Source organism: Pteropus vampyrus, unplaced genomic scaffold (assembly GCF_000151845.1).
Source record: "Pteropus vampyrus isolate Shadow unplaced genomic scaffold, Pvam_2.0 Scaffold2, whole genome shotgun sequence".
NCBI lineage: Eukaryota > Metazoa > Chordata > Mammalia > Chiroptera > Pteropodidae > Pteropus > Pteropus vampyrus.
The window spans coordinates 23,924,871-23,935,783 of record NW_011888783.1 but is presented as its reverse complement, the minus strand read 5'-3'; the positions used below and the strand labels follow the sequence as shown (position 1 = coordinate 23,935,783).

Here is a 10,913-nt window from a genome sequence, read left to right as displayed (position 1 = left end):
CTTAAAATTTGTTACTCTTTCTAAGATTATTTATTTTGATAACATTACTTTATGAAAGGTGATTGTTTTGTTTCACCTTTTTGTCCCTGACATTCTAAATGATTTTCTTGATAGAGAAAGTTCTACTATTCTAATTTAGATTTTTTTCTTCCAAATGTAAAGCTTTTCATCATTGTAAAATTTTATGAAAATGTTATCCTTTGCACAAAAAATAAATTCATAAAGTTGTAGGTAAACCGCTGTTTATGGTATTAGAATCTTTTTTTGCATATATAAACTTTTAGCAACTGTAATCTCATAAATGAGAGATTTATCAACTGCTATAAGCCTTCAATTCTACAAGACGCTTAGAACAATGCCTGGCACATTGAAAACACTTACATGTTTGTTAAATAAATAAACCTAAAGATATTCAATAGTCCAAATTGTATTTATTATCTCTTCATATTTTTTCTATTACTTTACAGCGTGCCAACTCTGTTAACACTTAGCTTTCAACATAATAATGAAGATAACAAATGTTTGGAAACTAATATTTCCCTTAAATAATTTTAGATTTAAAAAATGAGTGATTAGCCATCTTGCTACCATTTTTAAAGTAGACCCCTAAATTGAGACTTGTCCTTTAGAAGCTTCTTTATCACCATGCTTAGAAATAGATGAATATGATTCCTTTGGAGGGGATACTCCACTGCCGTATTTAATATGACACATAACTGGCACACCATGCTGACTTTATATGAGATGCTGATCAGTTCTTCAACTGTTTTTCGGGAGACTTAATGATTGAAACATTAAAAAATTGTAATGTATGGAATATATGGCAGTTGAATTGATAGTGCTGTTATTAAAATTAGTGTGGTATAGTTTTTCAACGATTCTAATGCAGTAGTATCACAAAAGAATAAACTCTGAAGATATTTTCCTTGCTTTGAAACTCAGAAATATTCATAGCTTCTTGTTTAAATACCAGTTTTTCAGCTATGTCAATGAACTTTGTTAATCAATAGTTATTCAGTATCTCTCCATTCTGAATGTCAGCTACAATGCAAACAAAGGCATACATTCAATGATTTCTCAATTGTATAGGAATTTTGGATACACATAACTTAATTTTATTACATTTACTAACATTTAAATTTCTGCCCTATTAAATCACATCCAGCATTAAAAAGATCATTCACATAATTCTTCCTTCAATTGTTTCATATAACCATAGTTAAATCTCAAAAGTACAAGTGCTTCATTAATTTATTAGGAAATTTCATGTAATTCAGAGGCAAAACCACATACTTAAATGGGATACTTTTTAAAGACCCCAGCTTTACCATATCCAACAAAGAATGACTTGACTAATTTCTAAGATCCTATTTGTAAAATAAACATGATACAACCTAATTTCTTTGGCTGCATAGTTATTAAATGGGGACAACTATCTGGTCAGTTCCATACTACATTGCATGTCTTTTTAAAAAATTACTTTATTTTCTAATTATAGTTGACATACACATATTTGTGTTTCCTGATAGATGACCTTGGTTCCTTAAGAAGTTCTAGACCTCTATGTTTATATGGAGAATAGATAATGTTATTTGGACAGCATTCATAAACTTGATGGCTTCAACACAATTAAAGACTGGGGAACATCAATAATAGAGATAGGGAATTAAAATGACTGAATTTATACTTTAAGTCATTGTCAGACTGAACTGCCTATATTGATAATTACACAAAGGGCAAAATGTTGAACTCACATGAGAAGCAGAAGAGGATGTGCCTTTGCGATCGTTGATTCCAGTAATAATTATCAATGCTCTGAATGATGGAAGAGAAAGCCTCTTTGTTAGATTTTCCAATAACCAGTTAGGAAAAAAAAAAAAAAGAGGAAATTAGTTCAAAGAAACTTTGATAAATAAGAAATGACTTGTCAACCTAAGTTCAGAAAAGGGCAAGTACAAAACACGTACTAAGCTCAGACTATCACTAATCTGATAAAGGATGGGAACGGCTAGAATGAGTAGCCAGAACTAGACCTGGAGTTCTTAGTAAGGTGAATAAGAGTCAGTAATACAGTACTGCCACTGTGAAATATTGAATATTAAATATTATGCAATAGTAATGACTGACATTATCTAATGGCTGAAAAATAGACTCAATCAGCAAAGATTAAAGAAGATCGTATAGCCCAAAGAGAGAGGTTTTGCCATCTAATATCTGTGCACTAATGTATTAATTAATTTTTTTGTAAACTGCATCATAGAAAATGAACCAATTGTGCTATTAACACCTAAATCTTTGTATACAGACTTATCCACAGGTAGAACTGATTTAGAAACAACGGTACTACCCTCAATGGTAGTAATCACTACCATTACTACAAGTGATTATTAACCAGTTTTCGAAATGGTTGGCCTTTTAACTGAAAATAGTTGGTGGCCTTTTTCCTCCTCTTTCTAATTGGAAGCCCTATTTTGTTAGTTCTTTGGTCCAATATTCAGACTCTGACTACTGAACAACTGCCTTCTTTGATGTTAGCTTCAAACACAAGACTAAGCTTTTTAATATAGCCTGCTTTTCTATCACAACCAGTTATTGAGTTGTTAGCTATAGTTTAACTAAAACTCTTTGCAACTATCTGTATTTTTAGTGTGTACTATTATTTACTATAATAAGTTCCTTTTATTTAGTATGTAATTTACAGAAGCTTTACTTTTATTTGTCCTGAACTTATTGTTTTAAAAATATAAGTACTGGTTCTAAGATTTCAGTAATTGATAAACAAGTCTATTCTCTCTTTTCAAATATTTATCACAAATATTTTTGACATTTACATTTTTAGATGTCAGAGTCTGTTTTTTCAGTTGATTCTTTTGCACCTCAATCTCTTGGTTATTTTTATGTCATTTCCTTAAGCTTCTGCAGTGTGGTAACTGTTGACTCAGATAGCTTGTTTCCTCTTAAGTTTGCTTCCATTTGGTAATCACATCAAACAAGACAGGTGAAGCAATGTTATGGCACAATGCATTTAATTCATTTCATGTACTGAAACCTCCCAGTTGTGGATAAATCACAGGCTTGCTATACCCCAAAAGTACAAGATCATACCTACTCAGTGCAGTTCTTTTATCTATAATCCAAGAGCATCACTATGTGATTTCATCCTTTAATCACTATATAAACTCCTCCCTAACTTCTCTCCTTTCAAGGAGAAACTAGTTTTCTTGAACACATCTTACTTTTGACTGTTCTCTTGATTTGCATGTGAACAGAGGTGCAGAGCTATTTCATTTAGAGTGGCCCCAAACAATTGGTCTTTCAATTGCATGTACTCTACTAATTCACTTTAATAAATTTCATTGTTTTATTTTGCCTCACTTGCAGTTCCAAGAATGTACACATTATTCAGTTTCCTCCTGATCGTGTCTGTCCTCCACATAGTCTTAAAAATCTTTATACTGTTCCTAGATTCACTGATCTAATGAATTCCATTTCTAGTAACTAATTCTAATATATCTGTCTTCTTCAACAAAATACATTATATAATGCTGACCCTCTTTCCTGCTTTTTGTTTTAAATTCCTTAACTTTAAAAAGAAGCATATATTATAGCACATTTTCCTTTCCCAATTAATACTACATGCAGTATTCCTGAGATAGGTATACTATGTTATCTGCACGTTTTAATATTGTTTAAGATACGAATCTCTTTTTTGCATCTGATCTAATTATTTGAAGATAAGCTAAACATTTTGTATTTAGTTTCCATTTTCTTTTATAGTGTCTAACATATTTTTATAACAAAGTCTGGGCTATTTTTAGAGAAATGCTTTAGATGACTTCAGAGCTTTTTTACTGGGGCTAGCTGAGAGTTCAGAACCAATTTTCCTGAAAGTATTTTAGAATTAATGTTTTCTAGGTACTCTGTGCTACATTTCAAGTCATCTGCCTATTTGTTTCAGCTCCCTGATATACCTATCCTTCTACTCAGGCATTTTCTTGTCTTTCATTTATTGAGTGCCTCAGGAACTGTGTGTTGGTGCTAGTTACTCAACTAAATGAGATGGCATTCTTGTTCTCAAGGAGTTTATAATCTAATGAAAAAGAGTTTATTCAAATTCTGAAGCTCTTTTTTTGTTCTTCTCTCTGACTTGATATTTTATTATTCAGGAAAGTTAGGGTTAAACACAGATTAGAGATATAATTATGTACTATGTCAGTTAGATCATTTATTTAAAATGTCAAATAGATCCAGTTTCAGCACACATTTCTAGTTGAAAGTACTTTATGTATAAAAATTGCCATTTACACATAATCTTTGTGCCTAATTTCTAAACTAATAATTTATTCATGATAAAATGTTCCTTCAATAGTGATTCATCACTTAGAATAAGAGCATTGAGCAGAAATTTTTCTTGCTGCTTTCTTTCTTCTTTCCTTCCATCCTCCTTTTCTTCCCTTTTCCTTATTTCTCTCTCCCTAACTCTTTTAGTTGTATAGTCCACAGTTTGTATAACTTTAAATATATATTTTCTAAATGAAGAAAATTTGTCAATGTCTAAATTAATCAAAGGCCGTTATTTCTTATTTATGCATAATTATTTGTCCATCCCCAACCTCTATTCAAAAAAACAAAATTCTCTCACAGATTTTATAGGTCTGACTTCACAGAAATCACATAGCTTTCCCCAAGGGATCAGTCTTGTTTAACTGATCATCGTTCTTCCCTTTGTTGCAGATATGTATCTCGCTAGTGTACAGCTTCCCTAGAACACTGAATTTTTGTAGAAGGAGTCATATTGATAATTATTGACTCCTCTAGCCCCTTGGCTCTTTGTACTTGTGGGTTATATATTTTGAGCAATGCAAATTTTGCTGTGAGCCTCTTTGTAGTTGTTGCTTACATGCTTTTCATCTCCCTCTAATTTATATGCATTATGTGGCAATTGAATGTAGACCAAGATTCAGCAATCTTACTAACATGGAGTTCCAATTTCTCTCTCCCTTTTTCTCTCTCTCTCATGCACACACACACACACACACACCTCCACATAATACATCTACATGATCCCTTGATGAAAGTATTGAAACCAATAGCAATTGTGGTTTTGGATGTTTAGAGAAAGATGTTTCTATCTCTGGTTTCCAGTAGACCAGAAGTATATAATCACAGATAATATATAGATAGATATACATGGACTCTGCCTTCTCTTAATCTCCAATGCCAGAGTCCTTAATAAATTTAAATAACATTTGATGAGATTATCTTTTTAGCCCACGTCAACAAATACCCTATCATTTTATATTTCAATAAGAATTGGTATAGAATACCAGGTTTGGGATAAGGAAGCATAAAAAGAGTGGTAAGAATTCCTAAAAAGATAAGGGTTAGGTATCATTCAAAATTTTATATTCCAATACACATTTATGGAATAATATATTATCCAAAATAGGATGCATTTATCTCTATTTAATTTAATAGATACTACTTATCTGTTTCAAAGAGCAATTTTATCGTGAGAATTTTCTTAATCTTTGCTATGAAATGCTCTCCTAGATGTAGTTTAGTCATTCAACAGTCAAGCACAAATGACTAAAGCAGTCCCAGTTTCAATATACATATGGATTTCTGAGAATTTTAAGTCTCCTTAGTAAAGAAGCTGAGGTTTCCAGATACCAAGAAGGCCAAATGTAGAATGGTGAGTAACTACTTCTCAACCAAAAAGACCTGGTCCTTACAGGTCTGTGAAACAAAGATTTCCTTAATTCAACTTAGAAAATGTTTAGAGATATTGAACATGGTTCATGAGACTTTTGTAGAAGTCCATAGCAGAACCAACAGAGTCTGCTCTTGGGTCAAGGACCATTACAGCTAACCCAAAGAATAATTGCACTACTTGCAAATGTTCAAATACCCTTTAGACATAATTTTCTTTATCCCATCTTCTCTTTACTTCTGCTAATATGACACTCTCTAGGAGATGACTGAGTCCTCACCATAATGACTTATTTCATTTCTGCAATGGTGTCCTTCTTAGGTTGTGGTGCCCTTTTGAAGACTTCCAGCTTTCTACGCATTGTCCTTTTATGGAATCTCTTCAGGCCCATACTCTCAACCCTCTTCCTCATCTTGCCTAAAATATATTTTGAACAATTTTTTCTTTAGTTTATGTTGTTTACATGTTGTTTTCTTGTGGCTTTACCCTTAGGACTGCTCTTGTTCATGGTGCTAGACGTGTAGATTTTCATGTTTGTTCTCACCATATCAAAATTATTAATGACCTCATCTTGAGAGACTGTGAAAATTATTGGAATGTTTCATTACTTTTTCTCTTTGAATTAATTTTATCTGTTATTTTTTAAATACTGAAGTTGAAAATTCTTGTTATCAAATCTGTCACTTACTCCAGTCCCTCCTCTATTACATGTAAGCCCTAAGAGATATGATAGAAATATATTTCTTTCATTTAGTTTTTTCCTTTAAATTTTTACATAAATCGCCACTATCAGGAACTAGGGATATGGCATCACTAGAGATATTAAAGTTAGTAGCCAAGAAGTATGAACAGCATTATACCAATAAATTCAATGAATGAGGTGGTCAACAAATTCCCTAAAAGACCTGACACATCAAAGCTCATTCAAGAAGAAATAAAATAGTCTATAGCTAATGGAGAAATTGAATTTATAGTAAAAAAGAAAAACACTTTCCTACAAAGAAATATTCAGATGACTTCACTAGTGAAGTCTAGGGAACATTGAGAAAGAAGTAATAGAAATTCTTTACAAACTCCTTCAGAAAAATAAAAAGGTTGGAATACTTTTCATCTCCTTTTAGCAGGTGAGCATTACCCAGACACCAAGATCAGATGAATACATTACTAAAAAATAAAACTACAGACATTATGCCTTATGAACATATGTACAAAACCTTGCAGCAAAATTTTAGCAAATTGAATCAATAAAACATGAAAAAGAGACTACATCAAGGCAAATTGGGGTTGGTTTAATATTCAAAATCCATTCAATGTAATATGCTATATTAACAGACTATCAAAAAATATACGATTGTCTCAATAGATAAAATAAAAGCATATGACAAAAATTCAACATTATGATAAAATTTCAGCAAACTCAATATAAAAAAATAATACCTCCTCAATCTGATTAAAGGAATCTTTGAAAAATCTATAGCTGACAATCATACTGAATGGTAAATGACTGTTTTCTCCCAAAGATCAGGGACACATCTCTCAACACATCCATTCGACATTCCAGTAGGGATTCTAGGCAGTGCAGTAAGGCAAGAAGAAGGAATAAAAAGTGTAAAGTTAGAAAGAATTGAAATTTGTTTGTAAAGAACATAATGATCTCTGCAGAAAATCCAATGGAAAAGTTACAAGAATTAATGTAATTTTAGAAAGATTTCATGATACAAAGTCAACATACAAAAATCACTTTTTGCTAACTGCTAGCAACAGACAGAAACTGAAATTAAAAAATAATGCCATTTTAAATATTCAAATATTTAATAATTAGGAACAAGCCTGAGAAAAAAACGTACTATTTGGTAGGGCTAGTTTTCCATATTTTTCTACTTTTTTTTTCTATAAATATTTAATAAATGATGCAAAAATAACCACATTCTGAGAGAAAATTAGAGGAAGCTGATATCAAGAGTATACTTACATGATGTCCTGGAAGAGAGAGAGTTCACTTTCTGAAAGAAGGAGGAAAGAAATGGGAGAATGGTATGGCAGGAAATTATAAAGTATCCTCACTGAAAATATTTAGTAAAATGAGAATTAAAATCAGTTGGTGAAAGAAAGTAGAAGTTGGATAGACAAATTAATGAGTGTGGTGCAGGGAAGTGAGAGGCTGCTAGGTCATTTAAAAAACTGAATCAGAAATGGCAGATCCAGAGACACATCCTCCTTAACAGTTATTTGTCTTTCATCCTCACTCCTCCTCAACCCCTATCTCAACCCTGACCCCAATCCCACCCCAAGAAACCTAAATTTGGCAACAGAGCCGATGGATTATTGAAATATCCTGAGCTCAAGTACAGTAGGCATAGTGCAGAAACAGCAAGACTACTGGGTCTGCTGTAGAGAGTTGTTAAAGCTATCAATGGTGGATTACTCTGTTGAGAAGGGTGGGTGAAAGGATGTTGGCAGTCTGGAATAAATGGAACAACTGAGAGATGGGAGACTGCTGTGAGGTTGAAAGTCAAGGATTGTGGGAATGAGGCAGTAAGAAGGCTTGAAGAACAGAAAGTTGTGTTTCAAAAATAGGCAAGAAGTTAAAATTTTAGGGATATTGCAGTTTAAGCCAATGACAAAATCTAGGAAGTATCTGTCAGAATGAAAGACTTAGATTAAGCGTAGGTAAAATATAGTTGTACAACTGGATGAAATATAGTTTAAGATTGATCACTTACATATAAGCTGAAATCTTCTAGGATCATAGCGGGATATAGGATATAGGGAAAGATTTCAAGCTATATTCCAATGTCCTAATTCAAGGGTTCTCCAAATGAGGTCTGTGGACTCATGTGGATCCTTAAGACACTTGTCAGACATTCTATGGGTGAAAACTAATTTTGTAATAATTCTAAGGTATTTTGCCTTTTTCACTCCTTTGACATTTGCATCGATTGTTCAAAAACAGTTGTGAGGAGAGCTAATGTCGTACTTAGTATTGAGAGACTGAAATCTTTCTCTTTAAAATCAGAAATGAGACAAGAAGTCTGCTGTCAACAGAAGTGGTCAGCTTTTTCGTAGCCACATCTTGCCACCAACAAGTAAGACTGCACAAATTTTGAAGCCAAACTGCTTAGTTTCAAATATGCCTCAGGTACTTACTGTGCGACTTTAAGCTGCTTACTTAACTTCTCATGCTTTAGTATCCTTATCTGTAAAAGGAGAATAATAATAGTATTTACTTCATAAAATTATGCACATGGTTCGATGAGTTAATATTAGTAAAGTTTTTAAGATAATGCGTAGTATATCTTAAGCGCTGTGAAGTATACATATTTTACTCTACTACATAAATCATTTTTTGATGTTTAAAGTATCCAATTATTTTAAAGTTTTTTTCTTTAAACCCTAGAAACCTCATTCATATTATTTAAGTGGTCCTCAAACTTTTTGTTATTAGGATCCTTTTAGGCTCTTAAGAATTATCAAGGGTTCCAAAGAGGTTTGTTTTTTTTTTAATGTGGATTATATCTATTGGGATTTACTATATTAGAAATTAAAACAGATAAAAACAAATATATTTCCAAAATAAAAAAAGAGTAAGTGTCTACAGCCATGCTACCCTGAACAAGCCTGATCCGTCTGATCTTGGAAGCTAAGCAGGGTTGGGCCTGGGTAGTACTTGGATGGGAGATCACCTAGTAAGACCAGGTGCTGTAGGCATAAAAAAAAAAAAAAAAGGATTGTAAACTGACAAGGTTCTTGCAATCCGTGAGGTCAACCAAGGGTTGCCTTGCCTTAAAAAAAAGAGAGTATTGATATTTATATTTTTGCACATTTCTTTACTATCTGGCTTAATGAAAAATAGTAGGAATCTCAAATCTGTATCTTCATCTAATCAACTGAAAATATGGTGTTTTCGTTGAAGTATGTGAATAAAATCTGGCTACATATAGATATATTGTTAGAAAATGAAGGAACATTTTAATAGCTCTTCCAGATAATTCTGAATGTTCTTTTTTGATACCTTGCTAAAACTGACGAAGGATAGTTTCTTAAAGGTTAGTTGCAGTGTAGAATCTGAAAGCATATCTTATGCTCTGTTACATATTCATTTTTTTTTGTATGCAGACCTCTGTTTGTGTCTGTTTTAACTTAATTTTTGACCAAGTTTCATTGCCATTTCAGTATCATTTGCACATTAGAAGACATTGGACATACTGAGGCCACCCTTCATTACCAATAAATCAGAGTTTCTCATTAAGAGCTAATGAGCTCTTATATTGTCCCTCTGATTATTACCCCTGTTTCATTTGAAAAAGAAAACATTTCATCTTTTTTATTCTCTTTCCTAATCCTATCTTTCAGAGCATGAACACTTTTAAGGAGCAGTAGTGAGATGAGCCTAGCACAGCTTCAATCTTGCTTCCTTTTACTCTCTGATGAGAAGAAGAGGCAGTATTATATTTTAGGTTAATCAGAATGTTGCCTCTCAACTGATTTCAAGATAAGATTAAATTTATGCTGTGCCATTTATTGCCTAAATAGTATTGCATACTTTATTAAGCCCATCCATGCCTCAGTTTTCTCATCTCTAAATGCTGAGAATACCTAAACTGTTGGTTTATAATTGAGATTAAGTCCAATAGTAAATGCAAAGCACTCAGAACACTGCCTGGTTTATAGCAACTACTCAGTGCATGGTAGTTATGATAGGGGGAATGAATGGCTCCCTCAGCAATCTAAAGCAAGAGCTCTCTCTTCGAATGAAGAAGAAAAACTAATTTCTCCTAAATATGTAAAGATTTACCTCTGCTTTTGTTTTTGGGAGAAGTAGTGAGGGATAGCAATTTAGTAGTGGGGAAAGAATCAACCTCATCAGTTAATCAATCCATATATTAAACAACTATATAAATCAATTAATTAACAATCTGTAGTAATAGCTTCAGAAAGATAAGAGAAAATATCAAACATTATAAAAGAGCATGTTATTTTTTACAAAAATAATATTCAGAAAAATCAACAAAAACATTTGGAAATTATTGATAGTAAAGAAATTTTAAAGAGATGATAACACAGTGTTAACATACAAAAACAAAAACAAAACACACCACCAAAAACATGACAATTGATGTCTGAAGGTAAAGTTGAGGAAATATCTTAGAAAGTAGAAAGAAAATAGTAAAAAACAAGATAATTAGAGAATAATTTTTTT

At 32.3% G+C, this 10,913-nt stretch overlaps 1 pseudogene; it reads left to right on the top strand.

Moving 5' to 3' along the window:
• The first annotated feature begins 9,303 nt into the window (after window positions 1–9,303).
• On the top strand, window positions 9,304–9,421 carry LOC111739398 (annotated as a pseudogene).
• The last annotated feature ends 1,492 nt before the right edge of the window (window positions 9,422–10,913 follow it).